Here is a 20,059-nt window from a genome sequence, read left to right on the forward strand (position 1 = left end):
TTTGAAGGATTTAAAGATCATGAAGAGAGTATATGTTTACACAAATTGTGGTTTATGAATACTGGAATCTCAATAAAAATTAATAAAATGGTGAATGTAGCCTGGATGTGTCTTTAAATCATTATGCCAAGAGAGAGAAACCAGGGCAGATAATGTATTCCATATGATTGTATTTTATTAAATGATAGAACAAGATAGAAATGATAGAAAATAATCCATAGTAGGGGTTCTCAACTAGATGCAAGGTCTGGCAAAGTCTATAATCATTTCTGGTGCCATAACTAGAAGTGTGGGGTAAAAGTTATATTGCCATCTCATAGGTATAGACCAGAGATGATGCTAAAAATCCTACAGTGCACAGGGAAGCATCCCTCTCCCTCAACAAGAAATTACCCAGCCCAAAATATTAATATTGCTGAATATGAAAAACCCTAGTTTACAGTTATGGGAAAAAAAGTGATTTTCTTCAGGTAGTGGTGGAGAGAAGATAGCTGCAAACAACGAAAGGGAACTTCCGTGGAGCCCTGAAAGTGCCTTAATACAAATGGTGGTTAAAGGGGCACAGAGGTTTGTCAAAATTCAAAGTTTATTTTTAAAATGAATGTAATTTGTTGTATATAAAAGTTTTTTGTATATATACAGCATAGGTATATACTGTATATATTAATATATATTATGTGTTTAGTTTGTAAATTATATCTATGTGTGTATAAAATACAAACACATGCAATGTCTCTATAAGTTAGAATAAAATATAATCATGTATTATGATATATAAAGAGATACTACTGATCTGGCCTTTACCTACCATTCCCATCAAAGCTATCCTACTCTGTGCCTTTCTCAGTATCATCACTTTCAAGTTCTCTGAGCATGACAAACCCTTTCCTCACTGCTAGCAGCTGCCACTGCTGTGCCGTGTGCCAGGAATCCTCTTTTCCCAAGTCATCACTCCAAGCTCAGGAAAATAATGTCAGCTCCTCAAAAAAATCTTCCCTTACAACTTTCTCTGTGCTTTTCTGATTTTTTCTTTATCTTAGAACACTATCAATGCAGGATATTTCCCTGACCCCTTCACAGGACTTGTGACATGGGTGCCTCATTTACTGAGCACATCCCTTTCAACTCCTCAAGGGAAAGAGTGTCTGAGTAAACAAGGTGGGAACTGGAGTGCACAAGTGCTGGAACGAGCTGGCCATTTTGGCACTGGCAGGAGCAAACTCCACTAATTCAGACCTGCTGTGTTCCACCCTTTGTGGACAGGAAAGTACAGGTGAGAGGGTGCAGGAACCGGAGCAAGTCCTTTTGGGCACCAGCAGGGGACCACATAAGTGTTAACAACTCAGCAGGCCTGCAGCTGCCCTCCACCAGTGAGGGCAAAGGGCCAGTGTTGACAAGCTTTTATATCCTGACTCATGGCTTCTGAGCTCTTGTACAGCATCCAGGAAAAATTAACTCACACGAACAAATGGAAGGATAGTAAGTACGGGGGATTTTATTGCTGATGAAAGTGGCTTTTAGTGGGAAGGGGAGCTGAAGAGGGTAGAAGTTGGGTAGGTAACATTTCCTGAAGTCTGGCTATGTTTGTCTGGATTCTTCTCCTAAGTTATGCCACTAAGTTGCTTTTCTCTGATTTCCAGCTACTTCTCTCTGTTGTTGAGTCTGGGGTCTTTATAGGCACAGGATGGGAAGAGGCAAGAAACATAGGTGTTTTAGGAAAAGGCAACATTTAAGTGGGAAAACTGTGATAGAAGTTCTTACTTTGGGCTGTGGTCTCAGGCTTTTCGGCTTGAGGTTGGAGCTTTCCTAGGGACCTGGCCCTGTATAACTGGAATTTCTCTGCCTCCTGTCCCTGTCACCATCACATAAAAATTAGATTTGTAAAGGACAAGGCTAACTGAAGGGAGAAATTTAGGAAGATGACATCATAGTTCGTGTGAGAAATAAAGAGTCCCGAGTTAAGAGGAAGCTATAAACTCTAGTTAACTGCCTGCTTGGCCAGGCTGTCTGTTACCTGAATTATTTCCTTCCAGCATTCCACCTAATGGGAAAATGAGTCCAATTCAACTCAGTAAGCATTCACTGAGTGCACACTATTAATGTATGACGATAAATGCTGCTTTAAACATTTAATATGGTTTAGCTCTGTGTCCCAACCCAAATCTCATCTCAAATTGCAATCCTCGTGTGTCGAGGAAGAGTGCTGGTGGGAGCTTACTGGATCATGAAGGTGCTTTCCTACAGGCTGTTCTTGTGATAGTGAGGAAGTTGTCACAAATCTGATGGTTTAAAAGTGGCAGTTTCCCCTGAACTCCGTCTTTCTCCTGCCACCATTTAAGACGTGCCTTGCTTCCCCTCCCCCTGCTGCCATGATTGTAAGTTTCCTGAGGCCTCTCCAGCCATGTGGAACGATGAGTCAGTTAAACCTTTTTTGTTTATACATTACCTAGTCTCAGGTAGTATCTTTATAGCTGTGTGAAAAGGGACTAATACAGTATTGTTCTCTCTCTGTAATGCAGTATTAGCTAGCAGCTTTTCTATTTGGTCAGCTCTTGTTACCTGCTGGATTCCAAATTCTCAAAATAACTGTTGGCCTTAATTAAACTTCATACATCTGTAGACAATAGAAAATGCTAAATAGCTGTGTATTGTAGATAATATTGGCTAAGCATAAAGTGAATTAATGTTAATTACAGCCTTTTACATCTGTTTGTAGGAAAAGGCTGATGCTAAATATTTGTAGGACCTAGAATAATCATACAAATAGAGGCAACATAATAGTTGTCTACATATATAAAAGTTATAAATCAAATTAACAACTTATTAAATAAAACATGTTGCATGCTGTATCTTGGAACATATATCGTGATTACCTTAAAATATGCAAAGTTGTAATTTTTATATTATATGCAGACAATGGGCAAACATGACTGAACTTAATGTTTTCAACATGTGTCTTCATTCTATTAGTGGACAGTGTTATTTATATATGTAGTAAAATAAATTCATTATTTACAAAATATTGTCGTCCTGTGCCAGATGTCATTTTGATCAGCAACAGACTACATTTAGGAAGGTGGTCCTCTAATTATAAGACCTTATTTTTCTGTACCTTATGTTCAGGTATGTTTAGCAAAACAAATATATACCATTTTGTTACAGGTGTCTATAGTTTTCAGTACAGTAACATGCCATACAAGTTTGTAGCTGAGGAGCAATAAGCTGTATCTTGTAGCTTGTGTGTGTAGTAGGCTTTAACATTTAGGTTCTTGTAAGTATACTCTGTGATGTTCACACACTGAAATCACCTATGTATTTCTCAGAACAAATCTCTGTCATTAAGGGATGCATGATTGTATATATTTAGTTCAAACATTGTTTTCTGGCCCTCGACATAATTTCATGTAAATAGCAAACAAGTATAATATAAATGTGTAAGGATATACTGCATTATTGCCCTCTGAAAAATGTCAAATTAATTTTATTCCTTTGTTCAAAATAGACTTCCATTGCATCAATGGTGGCATTATCTGCAAATCTTCAAACAATTTAGATATAGTTGCCTTTCCTTTCTGAAACATATGGCAAGAGTTGGGGATAATTGTTTTCCCAAGGTCTATCTGATGTTAAGTATGAAAGGAAACAGTTTGGCTTATGTGATGTGCCACAACTGAGCACCATATCCTGAGTTCCTGAGACACCTATGTTTCTTAATAACCTTATTTTTGGCATGAGTGTTTGTGACTTTTAGAGCTATCTAAATGTGTGCCCCAAAACCAAAGATGCTCTTACCTGAGTCTAACAATAATAATTAAATGGCCCTTTGCAAAAAATGTGGCAAAGGAAATATTATAGAGCCATATAATTAGAAACTGGGTACCCAATGAGAAAGTGATTCTTTCAACTGAAAGAAAATAAGCAAATCACAATAGTGCAGACAAAAGAAAATTGATTCGGGGTAAAAATAGAGCTAGAGGTGAGGTTTTCACCTCACTGTGTGTCAAAGTTCCATGTGGATTTCTAAGAAATGCAGACCTTAGTAGTCTGTTCATGAGAATTCTGCCTTAGTGCAAATAGGTTGAGAATAAGGAACCTATATGCTTAAGAAGCTCCTCGTAGAATGCTGAAATAGCTATTTGGTAACCACATGATGGTTTATGATTAAAAAGGAAATGGAAGAGCTGAGCAAACAGATCAAATACATTCTAGGGCATTAAATAATAAAGCAAAGAACCAGCATTTTACCAAATAAAATAATATTTGCAATATTAAACTAATCACCTTTTATTCAAATCAAGAAAAAACTAATCAGAAATAAGAATGGCAAAACTGAAAAAGCTGTCAAAAATTTTAAAAAGTTAAAAAGAAAGTGACTTCCTCTAGCAATGAAAGCATAGACATTAGACATAAAACAAAACATAACAGAATGTAGAGAGGGATCTTGTTCAAATCTCTCAGATGTAGGAAGCAGATTCTAGGCCAGAGCAAAGCAGATGACAGAAGGTCAGAGAAGAAGGCAAAGTTAATTGTAATTTCAATTCATTCTATTTAAAATGAGTCAAGGAAATCTTTATATAGAAGGTAATGTTTGCACTGGACTTTGAAGAAAATACTCTGTTAATTGACAAGGACAGCATTTCTTTAAAAAAAATACATATTCTAATTAAATGTGAATAACACTTGAAAAGTTTGTGCAATTTTGTCTTTCCTTAATAATTTAAAAGATAATTCAGTATCTTAGTGTTGCCAAGTCATTACTTTAGATGTATAATTTTATGGAATACACCGAATTATTGATTTTATTTAATTTTTTCTTAAAGGAAGATCTGCAGGGTAATGCTGCAAGAGGAAAAATAGATACAAAACAGCAGATTTTAAAAATAGTTTATAAAATAATAATAGCATTGTGTTCCTGAGAAATCAAGATGGGAAATTAGAATAGCAGCATTAAGAAGAAAGTACATGAAGACATTACAACACCCACAGTAGAATGCGTGATAGGTAGAGGGAGCAAAGTCAATCACAGTATAAGACACCCATGATAATTTCTGAATCCATTATCTACTTTTATGACTTTTGATTATCTCCAGTAAAATTGATCAGAATAAAACTTGCTAAGTAAATAAACAGCAAAGGTGTATATGCCTTTGGGACTACACTAAGAAAGAACGGAATAAAAGCAATACAAATGGATGATATTTTTCCATCAAAATCACACAGAAATGTTAGGGATGGGATTTTGAATAACTATCCATGTATAGAACGATTCAATCAAGAAAGGCTGATGAAGAATAAAATTTGGCTTTTTTTTGCTTATATTTCATATTGGTATTTGCTGTGATCCTAAGTGCAGAAAGTTGAGTCAGTCATGCTTCTGCTCCTTGTAAGAACCTGAACCTGTCTCACATTATTTTCTTGCCCCTTCATAGTTGATCTCCACTTCTGTTCAACTCCCAATTATGGCCAGTGTATTCAGTTAATATGTTATTAGTTTGGTTACTACTATTTGGTCATTGCCATTTTTTCCCACTCAACATTAGCTGTTGATTGTTCCAATGGGTTGCATAGCATTTGCCAGCATGTATATTTCACATTTCATTTCTCCATTTCTTCCTGTTCCATCTTATCACAAGCACTATTCTTGAATGTGGTCTCCTCTATAATCTATACAGTAAACACCCTTATGTGTATCTCTCTTGCAGATAAGCACATACAAACACACATACATAAACACACATGTATGTATATATACATATTACATATACACAAATAGTACTGCTATCATGTAATGCTTATATATTCAATTATAAAAATACTGCCAGAAAGCAAAACTTAGCTGGGTGTGGTGGCCTGTGCCTGTGGTCCAGGTTACTAAGGTGGTTGAGGAAGGACGATTACTTGAGTCCAGGAGGTGGAGATTGCAGTGAGCCAAGATTGTGCCTCTGCACTCCATCCCGGGGCTCAGAGCAAAAGTCTGTCTCAAAATTAAATAACAAAAAAATACTGCCAGATGTTTTCCATAACTACTATGTCAGTTTAAATGGCTATTAATAGAGCTTGAGATTTATGTTTCCCTGCATGCTTGTCAGTATATGGTGCTCTCCTACTTTGTATTTTCTGCCTTTCTATGGGTGTAAAGTGTGATTTCAGCATGCTTGTAATATTTATCTTAGTATAAATGAAGTTGGAGTCTCCCTTTATAGTTGTTTATGATTTCGATTTTGCATTTGCTGAATAGTCTGTTGAAATACATCATTATGTTTTTATAGTAAATTCATTTTCTTATTTATTGTACATAATCCAGATACTGAAGTGTTTATTTTTAGACTTTGCAGTTATTTATTATAGGTCTATATTTGATACCCATCTTATAACTGTTGATGGAAAGTGTTTCTGATTCAGACCCCAAGAGAGGGTTCTTGAATCTCATGCAAGAAGGAATTCAGAGTGAGTCCACAGAGTAAAGTGAAAGCAAGTTTATTAACAAAGTGAAGGAACAAAAGAATGACTACTCCATAGGCAGAGCAGCCTGAGCCCTGCTGGTTGCCCAGTGTTTTTTTTTTTTTTTTTTTAATTGTACTTTGGTTTCTGGGGTACATGTGCAGATCATGCAGGATTGTTGCATAGGTAAATACATGGCAACGTGGTTTACTGCCTCGATCCCCCCATCACCTATATCTGGCATTTCTCCTCATGTTATTCCTCTCCAAACTCCCTACCCTCTGCTGTCCCTCCCCTATCCCCCCCAACAGACTGCAGTGTGTGACGCTCCCTCCTTGTGTTCATGTGTTCTTATTGTTCAACACCCTCCTATGAGTGAGAACATGTGGTGTTGATTTTCTGTTATTGTGTTAGTTTCCTGAGAATAATGGTTTCCAGATTCACCATGTCCCTACAAAGGACAAGAACTCATTGTTTTTTATGGCTGCATAGTATTCCATGGTGTATATGTGCCACATTTTCCTTGTCCGGTCTATCATCTATGGGCATTTGGGTTGGTTCCAGGTCTTTACTATTGTAAACAGTGCTGCACACATGAACATATGTGTGCATGTGTCTTTATAATAGAACAATTTATAATCTTTTGGATATATATCCAGTAATGGAATTGCTGGATCAAATGGAATTTCTATTTCTAGGTCCTTAAGGAATTGCCATACTGGTTACCCTTTATTATGGTTATTTCTTGATGATATGCTCAGTAAGAAGTGGATTTTCACGCTCCCCCTTTTAGACCATATAGCGTAATATGCTGATGTTGCCATGACATCTGTAAATTCTCATGGCACTGGTGAGAGTATAGCAGTGAGGAAAACCAGAGGTCACTCTCTTGGCCATCTTGGTTTTGGTGGTTTTGGTCTGCTTCTTTACTACAACCTGTTTTATCAGCAAAGTCTTTGTGACCTGTATCTTGTGATGACCTCCTATCTCATCCTGTGATTTAGAATGCCTTAACTGTCTGAGAATGCAGCCCAGAAAGTTTCAGCCTCATTTTACCCAGATCCTGTTCAAGATGAAGTTGCTGTGGTTCACACACCTCTGACATCATAATCCTATAAATTTCAGTAATTTTTTGTTCTTATATACCACTGTATCACCAATACTGAGTTTAGCATTTGGCACAAAAATAAGATTGAATGTAGTTGTGTATTTGTTGAATGGAAGATTATGTATTCATTGTAATGCTTCTGCACACAAAACCTCAAGTCTGTGAGGTCTACTCGCTGCTTTTGTGGCTACATGCATCATTTAACACATTAGTTGAATTTACTGTCTCCATATATTTCCCACACCACATTCACACACACTCAAACACCAATATTGATAAGAAGGCAAATTATACCAACATTAACCCATGCCTACGCTATACTTGGGAGACACAGAATGCTAAAACTCATAAATTACATGGAAGTAGGGAAATAAATACACAAAATAGCTGAGCCGGGTTTAGTACTTGCAACTGAGTTAAGTGTTAAACAGGTTCAGTAAAGAAGGAAGCCAATGGGGAGATTGTGGGTAATGAGACACAGGTGAATTTACTCAAAACATATGCAGATAATGCAGAGAAAATATCTGAGTACTGGGATAGATAAGCATTGGCTACTCAGAAAAGAGAAGGAAGATTTGATAATGCACAGCACATGAAGTGCCTTTTTTTTTTAATAAAGAAGAGAAAATTTGGAAAGGCAAGGAGTCCCTTGAAGGCATAGTGGGAAGGGGAAAGAAGGAGTCAAAATAGATGTCAAAGATCCTTTCCAATCATCAAATCAGAAAATAACTGCAACACACACTGTCTTCTTCCTCCAGCCTCAAAAAATATGACAGCATTGATCTAGATAAATGGCATGTTAATATATCAGCAGAAAAGACCACTCTTGAACTAAGAAGACTATTAAGTCACTAAAACACTTAAACCAGTGTACATAAAAATGTATCTCTTGTGAACCAAAAATAAAATTCTGAGCCCTCCAATTGACTGAATGGTGTTTAGATAGGCACTTAACTGCCTCATGCAGTTGCCTGTCAGAAAACCGTTGAATCCACCTACAACCTGTAAACCATCCCCTTACCACCCCACAAATTTCCCACCTCCGTTTCCAGTTGTCGCACTTTTCCAGACCAAATCAATGTATAACTTACATTGACTGATGTTTTATGTCTCCCTAAAATGTATAAAACCAAACTGTAATCCAATTACCTTAAATACGTGTTCTCAGGACCTCCTGAGACTGTGTTATGGGTCATTGTCATCACATTTGGTTCAGAACAAATTTTTTCAAATATTTTACAAACTCACTTTATTTTTTAGTCAACATTTTAGTCTTGAAGATATTAAGAAATAGACGCAAAACAATGATGTCCATGAAAATTTACTATAAGAAATCAAAACAGAATATGAGAATGAAAACATTTCAGCTGATGAAAATTCTCCTGCCACTTCTCCAAGAAGTGGCAGAAGAAAACTGCCCACCACATCCTTACGTCTGAATTAAATGTGCTGAAAAACACCTTTGGAGGTAAAAACAAAACAAAACGAGTAAGCATACAAAATCAAGCATTAAACCAGAAATTCAAAATCTCATAATGTTATCAGGTGAGAAAAAGAATATACAAAGGAGAGGGTTGTCTGATTTTAATAATTAAAATGAAATAAAATAGTTTTTTAATCTTAGAAATAATGTAGATTACAAAATGTTAAGACAATATATTTTACTTAAAACCTAATAATAGATATCAAGAAAATGTATAAAAATCAGCCTAAGAATAGAAGTGAAGAACAGGTGAAATAGAAAGGAAAGATAAATATAGAAAATAGGAAAGGAAGATTCAATATATGTGTTACTGGAATCTGTAAACAAAACAAAATCATAGGCTATAATCACATTCAAGAGAATTCTCCAGAATGCATGTTATTCACAGCTACATTTTGAAAGCATCTCACACATAACCATGAAAATTGGGCCAGAATAATAGACTACAAAATATACTTACTAAGTCTATTAGATATTAAGATAAATAAAATCTTCAGATCTTACAAAGAAAATATCCTGTCATGTAAAAATCAAAGAAAACTAGATTGATATTGGACTTATAAGCAACAATGTGCAAAATAGAATGATGTTGGAGCAGAAAAAAATAATAGAGAGTTTGAGAGACAAGCCAAGGATTTTAAATCTAGTAAACATATTCTTGAAGGATCAAAATAGATAGATATATCTCTAGACCATTTTATGCATACTATTAAAAATATTTAAAGTATTATAATTTTTTAAGAGATAAAGAGGATAAGAAAATGTGATTTTCCTGAGTAAGACTTTCATAAAGAGTTGAGGTTTTGAATTGTAAATATTTTATTTATCCAAAGGTAGCATCATATGCAATAAGAAGAAAACAGTCCCCTACTTTTGTATAAATAGAAACAAATAATCCTAACTGCAAATCAAATTAACAATACATAATTAATTTTAAAATGCCTATGTATGCCCTCGATGGGACATACTCTAAGACAAAAAGTACTATAAACAATTTTTACTTAGATAACTGTGCTTTGCTACTGGTATTAGTGTGGTAATCTCAAAATAACTTTTTGTAGGATTATGTGTTGACATTTGATGCTGCTGAAGACCTGTTATCTCTCTGTGGGAGGAAGAATGCTAAATAAATGAATAAATACATTCATAAGTAGAATAAGAGAAAAGGGAAAGCTCTTTGCAGAATATTGCCAGCTCATAAATATAGAAGTAATGGTAAAATTAGAAAATCACCATTTCACAACAATCATTGTAATAATTGATTTAGTCAACAATCATCAATTTATATTAATCCAATAGTATCAATAAACAGTTATTTGCTTATCACCAATTTTTGAAAATGAAATATAAGTAACTCTCCTGCCTAATCCATCAATTGGTAGGCATCATTTTAACAAAAATGACTAAATTTAATATTACTAAAAATGGCACAAATGAAGTGCCTCCTAATGTGGTACACTGAGAATAGAGGACAGAATATTACCTATGTAATTAGCACTCCTGGTTTTAAGAACTATATTTCCTTTGCATCTAGTCAGACAAGAAAAAGTGAAGAACATCTGTTTAATCAGTTATATTGGATGCTTTTAAAAATGTCAGTGTCAAAAAAAAAAAAAAAAAAAACCTAAATAGTGAGGACAAGAACAGCAACAAGGAAGTATCAGTACCACTTTTATGGATTAGAAGAATTATCAAATTTTCATAAGAGTATGAAGGACTCTGCCCAGAATCATTAGTTGTAAGTGAAAGTTTTATTTTAAATACAGTATTTAATTTGGCTTTAAGAGTAAGTAGAAATATGTCAAAAACAGGAATGAAAATGTCATAGGCAAAACAAGGACACTCTTTTGTCTATATTTATCTGTGAATTTCATGAAAATATGTGCTTTTTATGTAAATGGCTTGAGCAATCCAAATTTATGAAAGAGTTGAGAACATGAAGAATTGCTGCTGCTTCTGCAAAGGAAGCAAAGCAGGATTCACTCAAAAAAGAGGAAAAAAAAAAACAAGACAAGAATAGTGTAACTTCCCTACCTGCTCCTGTCCACCCAGTGGACATCTGGGCCCATGAGTCAACTGAAAAGAACAACACTTACTGGACCCAATTTTATATTAGTTAGTATTTTTCTACTTTGACAGATGAGCCAACTTTATTGAATATCACTACAAAAAATTTTAAGGAATCATGATGCCAATAATGAGAACAGTCTTACAATGTCTGATCTTTAGAACTTTTGCAAATTATCTCCAAAAACTCTTGACAAATGTAATAAAAACAATGGCCTTGGCAGAATGACCATCCTTATGCAAACTGAGGATTACAGAACAACCTAGTAGCAGGGGTACATGCTTCAGTAGCTGGCTGAAAACATGTAAATGCATTTCAGTTATGTCTACATTATATTTTGAGGGAAGGTACATAAAGTCTATTTTTGCCTATGAACCAAAGCAACTTTGGCAAAACCACCTTTCAATGTAGCTGCAGGAGAATCGTCACAGAGGCTAGAACAGCTTTGAAATATATGCGATCTAACTTTGGAAGTTAGACAAAGATTCAGTATTGGTGCTATTGCCTTGTGCGACTGACATTTCTTTCATTGTGTTTAATCTTATTGCTATTTTCCTGTGAAAAGTTTTTCAGATCGTATTGGCCAATTCGCTCCTTGCAATTTACAACAATCATCACTTCCTCATTTTAAGTAAGATTTGCTCTTGGTTTTCTGCATCAAATGATGATATATTTTTTTATTATGTCATCCCATTTGAAATATTTCCTTTTGATGTTTTATTTTTAAGCTGTCTCAATTTTCTTCCAATGTTCTAATCTTCATGATTGCCAATGTTGCCATCAGATTAGGTTTTTGTTTTTTTCTGTTTGTGTTGATTATTCTCTAAAGGATGCGCACCTAAAACTCAGTTAATAAAATTCAGAGGCAAACTTTTTTCATTCACAGGGCCTTTAAATCGAATACAGCTGTGCCATGTGCCACTTCTGTTGTCAATGGGGTATGATGTACCACTACCCTTTACTGTTTCCAATTTGGCAAATCAGTCCCATTACACTGGTGTGATGATGATTCCTGATGGAAATGTCTCTGAGGCAGTTAAATGATAATTGAAATACAAAATAATTCTACTTCCATTAAGAAATGTTAAGATTATTAAGGACATTATTCTTAATCCTCAAGGAAACATATGATGGGCCATAAATAGATTAATGCTCTGGAGTATATTTATTTATGAGTCAACAACTTCAGTCATCTAATCAGTACATTTAAAAGAGTCACTTCTGTAGAGTTAGCTTCATGCTCCTACATGAGGGTCTTTGTAGTCCAAAGCAAGAGAGAAAAATCGTAGTGTCTGTATTAATGACTTTCTAGAAAATTGGGCCCAGAATAAGCATACTAAACAATATGTACTTGAAATCCTAAACATTGTGTGTTAGAATTGCTCAGTGAGTTGGAACAATGAGTGACTTTATTGTCTTTAAGGATATTAAGAAGTATTAATAAGAAAATGCCTACCAGCTGTTCTACATTTCCAAAATGAGTATGAGCTAAGCAGGAAATATAATTCAAATTTGCCTTTTGAAAGGCAGGGAGCCACATCAAAAGACCTTTTGAGATGACTTCTAGCTCTAAGATTATATAGAAAATAAAATGTCTTACTTTAAGAGCATTGAACTATACATACTGTTAGATGAGTTGAGACAGTCTATGTATGGAATAATGTTAATGTGTTTCCAGTGATTTCTTTCATGCATGTAAATGAAGTTATTCACCTTCCATCACAAAAGCATATACTTTTGGTTGGTGGTCCACTAGTGGTGCTTTATTTATATTCTATTCAATGCAGGTTGTTTCCAACTCTAAGAGGCAGTAAACTTAACTGACTCACCTGGCGTTTGAACTCATAACCCTTACCTCATGAGTTCACCTGGCGTTTGAACTCATAACCCTTACCTCATTTGGCTAAGCAAAATGAGCTAGCCACCTGAACCAAACCACACCAGAATATTTTAGACAAAATAAATTAGGCATAATAAATAAAGTAGGCATAAGACATTGTTGAGCCCTTTTTCTTCCTTGGAATTCTGAGCCTATATAGGGGTTTTAGAGGAGAGAGATGTGGATAGATTCTTCCATGCCTGACAATTGATGAAACTTTCAGAATGAGGCAAAGGTTTTCGTCAGGACTCAGGATAAAAATGACTGATGCTCTCAGAAAGAAAAGGTGATTTTCTTTCTGACCCAATTTGCTGATTCCAAATGCAACCCACTGATTCTTTTTTATTAAACCACTAGCCACCATGGTAACCATTTTATATTATTATTCAACGTGGTCAGCAGTTGAGCCAGTTTTCAAGGGGTGATAGATTCAGAATAGCATTAACAAAAAGAATTTCTCCAGTCAAGATAAGCATTTTCCAGAATAAAAGACTTGGCTTGAAGCCTTTCTGTTTAGTGCAAAAAGCAAAAGATAAATCAGATATATTCCCACTGTGGAGTAAGTAGAAGATGGCAGTATGTTTTTGAGGGCATAGAAATGGGAATTAAATAACCCATATATCTTCTCCCTACAAAGTGAGGAAACCTCAGAGAGGAGATACATTTACCTTCTGCAGGGCTTCAAGTACCAAACTCAATTCAAAAAAGAAAAGCACAGAGCAAAACTAACACTTTGGATTGCAACAATAAAGAGTGATGGCAGATTCCCAGTCTCATCCCATTGAAGTAAATGCTATCCTAGAGGGAGTTGAAATAGAAAATGGAAGCTGACAATTGTATTCACCAGGGGAATAAATAGATAATATGATAATTTGTTTTCACATGTAATTTCTTGCATTCCCTTAGATACAATAGGGGGCAGACATTCTTGTAGTTTTATAAATGCTTCCCAGAGTAAAGAACATGATATAGTATAGATGTCTTTTACTAATGTCAAGTAGACATATTATTGGATTATAAAATTAATAGACGTTAGGAAAGATTGCTAACAGAGTACGAATATTGAATGTCCATTAGAGAATGACTATTTTCCCTTTAAATGGAGAATCTTTCTTCCTCTTCAGAGCTCTAGCAAAATTCATTGAGTCCCCAAGAATCCTGATTATGGGCTCACACGATTCATCTGAAGGGCAGAAGGACTAGGAAAAGACAGAGAAGAAAGGCTGGCCAAGTTACCTACTGCCTTTGAACTCAATAGAAGCCAGTAAACCTGTTAAGGTATCTCATTTTCACTGAGCCCTAGTGAGTAGAGCCTGAATGGCAGACTATGAAATGCCAGTCTGTCACAGCCTTCTAACTTCATACTTGACTGACCAGCTCTAGATTTTTGATGAGTCGTGTCAGTCAGCTTCCTTAACCTGGAATGGTTTCACAATTTCTAGGTTTAATCATTTTCATACAAAAGAGACAATAGAATGCTTGCCTTTTCCCAAACATCTCTAAAATGTGCAAATACAATGATGATGATTTAATTCAGTCTGCCCAGTTCTCAATTATTTATATTTTTATTATTTTTTGAGATAGATTATTACTCTGTCACCCAGTCTAGCATGCAGTGATGTAGTAATGACTCATTAAAGCCTTGACTTCCTATTCTTCATGCTCCAGTGATTATGATAATCTCACCTCAGCCTCCTGAGTAACTGGGACTATAGGCATGTGACACCGCACCTGACTAATTATTTAATTTTTTTGTAGAAATGAGATCTCATTATGTTGTCCAGGCTAATCATGAACTCCTCGGCTCAAGTGATCCTCCTACCTGGGCTTAGAAATTGCTGGAATTACAGGTATCAGCCACCACACCAGGCCTCAACATTGATATTATATAACAATAAATATCATTTCCTGTTGAATAGGTGCCAAGGGAAGAAAAACAAATCCATTCTAAAGAATGACTTTTTTTAAGGCTCATTTCTAATTGTGGCTTGCTCAGATCTGATGATATGCATATTTACCAGTAAGGATTCTTACATAGAGAAGATGGGGAGATAATTAATATTGATTCATTAATATTTGTTTTATTTCACTATGATACAGACCTTGTATATTTGTTTATTCCCATTTTGTAGATATGTGACTTCTATCCCTATGATTATTAAAAGGTAGAGCTGAGGTTAGAATTCAGCTATGCCTGTTCTGATTCACTACATACACAGAAGGTGGGAAGAAGGAAGGAGTGGTAACTATGTACCTTAGATTACTTATTGCCAGCTGTATTATACCACTTCTCTAAAATATAAATTTTAAGTGTTCTTCCTGACAGTGAGGATATTTTTAGTAGTAGAAATAACACCAGGCATGAAGCCAATTGAGCTCCTTCTTAGTAACCAATTAACTTCCACAAACTCAGCTTTCCTAACTGTGAAACAGGAATGAAAACCGTGTGGCATAGGGGATACTGAAAAGAGCATGAAGTGATTTGGAAGTCACTTTGTGAAACTGATCAAGTGACTCAACTTATCTGAGCTTCAGGTTTTACCTGCAGAAAATAAGTTTGGATTTGAGATATTACCTATAAACACAAAGCCACAGCTTTAATCTATGAGTTTTCTTTCAACTATTTATTTCTTAATAGCATTTTATTGTTCTTTGAAGTCCTATGCTTTATTCCAAATATTCCATAATTTATCAGTAAAAATGTGCTAGGTTATGCTGAGGTAACAAACAATCCTAATATCTCAGTTGCTTAGAGCAGCAAAGAATACTTCTCACTCATGCCTATTGTAGGTCGGCCAGGGCTCTGCTCCATACCATGTTGACTTAGGATCCCAGGTTGGTAGATTTTCTGTATCAGACATTGCCAATTATTATTGCAGCCATAAAAGAGATATGATTAACTCCATACTGGCTTTTGGAACTTCTGCCCTGGCTGGGCATGGTGGCTCATGCTTCTAATTCCAGCACTATGGGAGGCCAAGGTGAATCACGAGCTCAGAAGTTCAAGACCAGCCTGGCCAACACAGTGAAACCCTGTCTTTACTAAAAATACAAAAATTAGCTGGGCATGGTGGTGGGCGCCTGTAATCTCAGCTCTTGGGAGACTGAGGCAGGAGAATCACTTGAACTCAGCAGAGTTGGAGTTGCAGTGAGCTGAGATCAGGCCACTGCACTCCAGCCTGGGCAACAGAGTTAGAATCAATCTCAAAAAACAAAACAAAACAAAACAAAACAACTTCTACCCCAAAGTGACTCAATGCCACAAACATGCGAGTGAAACAAGACAAGAAATCAATAGAAAAACTTTGCTAAACAAGTCACAGAAGTCTTAGAAAAACTATCCTTTCCACAAAGGCCAAAAGATTAATTATTTTTATGTTTTTTAAATGGATGTGTATAGTGTACACTAGGTATGGGGAACATAGACACAAGTCATGAGGCCTATATTAAGAAGCCCCCAGTCTAGTGAAGAAGACAAATATATTGTCCTTTTATGTCTAATTATAGGATTTGAAGTAGAAATGTGACTGGAGAGGCTTTTATTTTTTTCTCTTTTAAGACTTTGGTGATGCTTTGGATCATGCTGTGATATTAAGAGCAGTGTCAGTCATTCATATCCATCTGCCCCATGAGCATCAAAACATAGAGGCTATCAATTAATCTTGGAAAGCTGATACAAACACAGTTTGAAGGTCTTCAGTCATTCATTTACTTTGTCCTAAGTGGAAAACCACAGAAAGAAATTTAATATTCTTCTGAATATTAGTGGCAGTAATCAAGCAGCATCATTTTGACTGTTAAATAAATAAGTTTGGAAATAGCCAACCTAATTTTGAAGTACCTACTATGCTATTTTAAATTAAATTATTGTTTTAAATGCAAATGTTAATATACCATTTATTTAATAATAATTTAAAGTTGCTTATACAGTGTTGACTTACATAGCATCTTAGTATGTGGTATCAAATGTAACAAAATGTGTTAAGTATAATCAACCTCTGACTATGCTTATTCTTGAAACCCAGGTTGCACTAAAACTTCTCTACATTTAACCATGAATTGACAGAAAATGCTTCAAATGCCATCTTCCAATTTCTATTTTGAAGCTTTCTTCCTTTGGCCTTCTATGCTTAACCTATGGAGTTTTCACGTAGATTTACCCCTCTGCCTACCTTCTCTTTCACAAATGTCTTCACCGTATATGCTTTTCTGTTGGTGACTTATCACTTCCCTAGGTGGTTGTCTCACTCAACAGTTCTTGTACCATGATTAGACCTAGTAAAGTGCCATTCTCCCAGTTCTGGAGAGGTGTAAGCTTGTGATGATTGCTTATGATCTTTGCCACATATTTCCTGCTAACTTTTTTCAAGCATATGCAGGATTGCCCACCACTACTCTCTTTAACATTAGGTGTGATCATATGATGTGTTTGACCAATGAAATATGAGCTGAAGAGATGTGTGTAATATGCTGCTAGAAGTTTTAAGAGCCAGTGCAAACTCTGCAACATTCCCAAGTTTGTGCCACCAGTCAAGTTATGGCCCCAATCACCCTAGGTCTGTGGATGACTATGAAAGTAGAGCCTGCTTGCCTGCAAACCTCGATTTAATGTTTACTGTGTATGAGAAATAAATGTCTGCTATTTTGAAACATTTTTCAAATGTTATATTATTTGAAATACTGTATTATTTGTTAGATTTTCTATAATGTCAGCATCATACAGCCTATTTAGGTTGATATCATGCTGAAATGATGTAAATGATTTAGTTGTTTTGTTTGTAATAAACCATATAATAGCATTCTTTAGTAATTGGTTATATATGTTTTAAAATGGGAGTTTAGAGCCTATTTAATTTTTTTGCCTTTTTAAAAAAAAATTTACATTATTAAAAAAGAAAAAAAATGATGAAATTCTGCTCCCGAGTAAAACAAGATTCCAAAAAAAGGTAATTTTAAACATATTCAGATAAATATCTTAAGTTTCTTCCAAGGAATTGTATGCAAAAATTCTCTGCCAGAATGATTGTATCTCTAAGAAATACTTTGGGGTTTACAAGGCCAACATGAACTTAGTATTGGAATTTGTAGATCATTCTCAGAGCATAAGATTAAAGGAAAGAGCTTTAAAAGTTTTCAGCTGGTGTATGTCAGCATGTTAACCTCAATAACTAAAGGGAAAAAGGCTGAAGGCTCACAACTTTGGTATTTTATATTAAGGAATAACCTTATTTATCTCCAGATCACTGATTTTTATCTACCTTAAGTCAATTTACTAAGGTTTTTTATGGCTTTTATGAAAAAGTTGGTGGTCTAGACTGGACAAAATATCAAATAGGCAGATATATAGGTCATAAAAGCAAAGGTTTGAAAGACTGAACCTGTTGTGGCTATATGAAAGGAACTAACAGCTAAGGGAAAGTGACCAGATAAATCATGCTACTGGGCAGTTAATAAACTGTAGGAGGAAAATGGCCTGAAGCACTTGCTTAGAGCATTCTTCTTGATCAGTTTCACTATATATATCTAAAAATTGTCAAAACTAGAATATACCTTGAAAATGTTTACTGACCATCAGCTTATTAACTGCTATTGTTTGTGTGTCCATATGTTTGTTTTTATATATTAGTGAAAGACTAGGGAGACTAAGTAAATGTTCAAATTCCCTGGCTCTACTTTTGGGGCTTTCTTATTCAAGGGATATCTGTGGGTGCCAACAATCCTATTTTAATGCTATTATGCTAAGAAATACTTTAATCTTATTGATTAAGAAGACCCAGCCTAACAGAAGGTCTTACATGTAGCAGGTACCCTGTTCATGTTTGTGAAAGTGCACGAGTATATACTTGTGCATTTACATGTATATCTATCTTCCAGACGTACTCAAGATTTTTTCTATTATTTTAAGGTAATTAATTCAAAACACTTGAAAGCTATGCATGAATTGATGTAGAAGGTACTTTCCTTAAATGAAAACCTGCACATATTGAAACTTGATGTTTTTTGACTCCTTTGGTCTTGCCTTTTGCATTTCTAAAATATGGTTTAATAACACATACATTAGACAATTTTGGTTCTTAGAGTAGAAAGGGACCATTTCCCTTAGCCTGTGGAGTTAACTGCCCTACCTCATTCTTAAAATCGAAGTGCTTTTTTCAGATGATGTAACTTTCTTCAGAAATCATCTACTGCCTTGTTCTATTTTGTAAGACTTTATTCCCTTTCTTTTAACTTTAAATTTATGTTATTTCAGTTGGATACATTTATGTTATTTCAGTTGTATTTTATGGTCAGGGCAACATGGATAAAAAATAGTTAAATGTAATCACTTCACCATCACATAAACAATAGTATTATTATAGGATTTAACTGGTAAGTCCAAAGTGCATGTAAATATTATCTAGTGGAATGTAATAAATAAGAGTAAGGCTTCTAAACAAAGAAAAAGAAACATGCTATAAATAAAATGATACCTACAGACATCTAGCTATGAAACTAACTTTAAGCCAGGATTAGATGTTTATATATAATATTCATGCTCTAAACATAACTACCATTTTTGAAAATATGCCAGCTCCTCGTAATTTGAGTCAGGAGGATGGCAAACCATTTGAAGAAAGAATACTCCCATACAACTTCCAGAAGAACGTTTAAATCACCAGGTAGAATATTAAATATATCTGAGGTGCTTTTGTCAAGCCCATGATTACAGAATGATCACTTTCTTTTTTTTTTTTGGAGACAGAGTTTCGCTCTTGTTACCCAGGCTGGAGGGCAATGGCGCGATCTCGGCTCACCGCAACCTCCGCCTCCTGGGTTCAGGCAATTCTCCTGCCTCAGCCTCCTGAGTAGCTGGGATTACAGGCATGCACCACCATGCCCAGCTAATTTTTTGTGTGTGTTTTTAGTAGAGACGGGGTTTCACCATGCTGACCAGGATGGTCTCGATCTCTTGACCTCGTGATCCACCCGTCTCGGCCTCCCAAAGTGCTGGGATTACAGGCTTGAGCCACCGCGCCCGGCTCTGATCACTTTCTTTATCTGTTTTTCTCCATGGCCGATTATGTCTTTTTGATTTTCAAT

At 35.4% G+C, this 20,059-nt stretch overlaps 1 long non-coding RNA gene across 1 annotated transcript in view; it reads left to right on the top strand.

Annotated features, from left to right (window-relative positions):
* Positions 1 to 1,221: 1,221 nt before the first annotated feature.
* LOC144577986 (uncharacterized) overlaps positions 1,222 to 20,059 on the top strand; it is a 109,984-nt gene continuing 91,146 nt past the window's right edge. Inside the window, exon 1 of the long non-coding RNA XR_013522872.1 lies at positions 1,222 to 1,479. This is a non-coding gene — a long non-coding RNA (uncharacterized LOC144577986). The remainder of the gene's footprint in view (positions 1,480 to 20,059) is intronic.

The sequence above is a fragment of the Callithrix jacchus genome, chromosome 10 (assembly GCF_049354715.1).
Source record: "Callithrix jacchus isolate 240 chromosome 10, calJac240_pri, whole genome shotgun sequence".
In the NCBI taxonomy this organism is placed as follows: Eukaryota; Metazoa; Chordata; class Mammalia; order Primates; family Cebidae; genus Callithrix; species Callithrix jacchus.